The sequence below is a fragment of the Triticum aestivum genome, chromosome 5D (assembly GCF_018294505.1).
Source record: "Triticum aestivum cultivar Chinese Spring chromosome 5D, IWGSC CS RefSeq v2.1, whole genome shotgun sequence".
Classification (NCBI taxonomy): Eukaryota; Viridiplantae; Streptophyta; class Magnoliopsida; order Poales; family Poaceae; genus Triticum; species Triticum aestivum.
Window position 1 is genome coordinate 434,235,724 of NC_057808.1, and position 2,803 is coordinate 434,238,526.

A 2,803-nucleotide genomic window follows, 5' to 3' on the forward strand; every position below is an offset into this window, starting at 1 on the left:
TAGGGGTACACATCGCTAACTTAGAAGCAACTAGCAGCGTACAATGTGGGAACGCTGCTAGTTTTGCAGGTCACTAGCAGCGTTCGGGCACATGCTGCTAGTGGTATGCTACCAGCGGCACCACACTAGCCGCGTGCCTACTGGACGTTGCAGAGGGCACAAACGAACACTACTAACAAGCGGTTCCTGCACTAGTGCTAGCTCGGGACCCCTTACTTGAGATTCGTTGGAATTGACTTTGTCATTAAGTGTGTTTCTATCACGGTCTACAATACGCAATCCATCATGCAATTTTCTATGAGGAAGTAACCGATAAATATCGACCATAACAGGATCATCACCAATTTGTTGCGCAAAATCTTTTATCCAAAGTGGAGACCAAGTGTCAACATTACAGTGATCAAAGTGGAGGCGAACATTTGGTCTATGGGTGTATCTACATCCTATATGAAAAAATAGTAATTAAATAAAAAATCTAAAAAAATTCTTGAAATAAACTTGACCTTTCAATGTATTTGTGAAAAAAATCACAAAAAGAAAAAAATCCTTTGACTTTAGAAAAATAATCCTCCCAAATAGTGTGAAAAGTGATCTATAATCTTTGTTCAAGAATTCATCCGATTAACTAGTTAACTTGCCAACATACCTGCAGGGTCATCGAGTAGCAGATAAACTAATAAATCAGACGATTAATTGATTAAATGGCTGATTAATTTTCGATTAGCCTATTAATCTCCGACTTGCTAGCCAACTGAGCAGCTACCAGTTAACGATTTCCGTAACAATGCCTATAATAGCAAATATATTTTTTCTGAAGTCAAAGCTGGTTTTTTATTCGAGGAAATTTATATACTAGTGCAAAAGAAAGCCAAGTCTATTCTAGAAAAAACTTCTGAACTATTTTGACTTTTTTTGTAATTATTAAAAAAAAGTCACATGTTGGGTGTAGATACAACCAAGAATCAAGGAGTATTTCCCCTATGATGCATCATCTCTACCGTGAACGCTTTGTCGCCGGGACCTAACAATGCATGAAACCGAAACCCCAAATAATTTGTTTGGACAATCAAGAGCAAATATGTGGCCCCAACCAAACTGAATCGACACTAGAGTGTATTATTCAGTTTATTATTAAGTTGAGCCACCGCTTGGTGCGAGACTCAAATGCAGCCGCCCATCTTCAATCCAACAGACTACAACTCGATCGCCTTACCGCTTCGCGCCAGCTGGAGCTTCTAGCCGACGTGGATTTATTAGTGAGCGCGAGTTCATTCAGTAGGTATTGTTGGAACGCAAGATGCGATCGAGATCTTTTCCGCTGCTCCACGCACGCACCCGACCATGACTCTCCAACGCAACCGCGGCCACTCGAAACTCCACGGCGCGCGCCGCGCTTGCACAAGCTGGCGGCTGCGGTCGACCGTCGTGAGCCGCGAGTTTGGAGGGGAGGGGGAAGATGCGCCGACCATGGAGGCGTCCTTGGCCACGAAACCTCGTCCCACTCGAACTGCCTGGCGCGCCCACGCCGACGCACGACGGGTCGACCTTAGGATGTTTCTTTTTCCGAAAAGGCCAACGACAGGCGTGGGCTTAGCTAGAAGACTGTTGCTAGAATTGTCACGTAGATATAGCACTTTTTATCGTCGTAGAGTTATAGGCTGGCGAATGCTATATTTTGGAAGAAGAATTTTGCACCAAGCCGGTCACTTTGCTCTTCTAGTTGGGTTACAAGTTACATCTAACGAACATCAATACTCCATCAGTGACAAGAAGAAGAAGAAGAAGAAGAAGAAGCAGCGGAAAACCACAAGATTTGACCAACCTTTACTTCACTTATTTACAGAAAAAATATGCTAAGCGAACGAGTCATGTCATGTCTTGGAGAAGATGGTGTCTTGTCTTGTCTCTTGTGTGGGGTGGTGAGCTGCACTCGCCCCAGCCCTCCGCGGCCGTCCTCTTCTTGGCGCGGCCGCGCACCATGCACGACTCCACCGCCATGAGGAGCCTCGCCGGCACGTGCGCGCAGGCCACCAGGCGCCGGAGCGCTTCGCCGGGCTCGTGGACGCCGCCGTGAGCTGCCACCTCCCACCACAGCACGGCCGCCATGGCGACGCGCAGCGGCACGCGTGGCGGCCCCGCGGCGACCTGGGCCCGGAGCGAGCGGCCGGCCGCCGTGGCATGCCGGCGCGCCGCCCCCGCCTCGAGGCCCAGCCCTCGAGCACCGCGTCGCCCCGCGCCCGCGGCTTCTGGCCCTTTTCCGACGGCGGCGTCGCGGACTCGGCCGTGGACGTCCGGGACAACGCGCCCTGGGGGCCGGGAGGTGAGGAGACGCGCGTGCGGCGGTGGCGGAACGCGAGGAAGTTGGCGCCGTGCACCTCGGCGTCGCACGGCGCGCAGAGGAACGCCGCGTCGGCCTCGCAGCGCACGTCCGCTCCCGCGCCGCACAGCTCGCAGCGCGCCCTCGGGGTAGTACACATCCGCGTCCAGGAGGCCGGCCGGCGGAGAGGCGAGCGAGCGGGGCGGGAGCAGCAGCGTGTTGTGCTTCCCCACGTACGAGCGCGTATTTAAAGACGACCGAGGAGGCCCGTGGGGTCGGCTTTGTACTCCGTGGCAGTTTCCGTGGATGCAAGCGGCCGGCGGCGAGAGCGACGTTGGGCGGTCTGGCGAGGGCGTGGAGGGGACGGAGGGCCACTCCCACACGTACCCGCCCATGACTTGGACCAACAGCCACGGCCATGTGCGGCTGCGGTCGAACGTCGTGAGCCGCGAGTTGGCGGGGGGCTCCATCGGTGACGGTGGGATG

The 2,803-nt window shown here is 53.3% G+C and overlaps 1 pseudogene; it reads right to left on the minus strand.

Annotated features, from left to right (window-relative positions):
* Positions 1–1,703: 1,703 nt before the first annotated feature.
* LOC123125316 (B-box zinc finger protein 32-like) lies at positions 1,704–2,520 on the minus strand (annotated as a pseudogene).
* Positions 2,521–2,803: the final 283 nt, after the last annotated feature.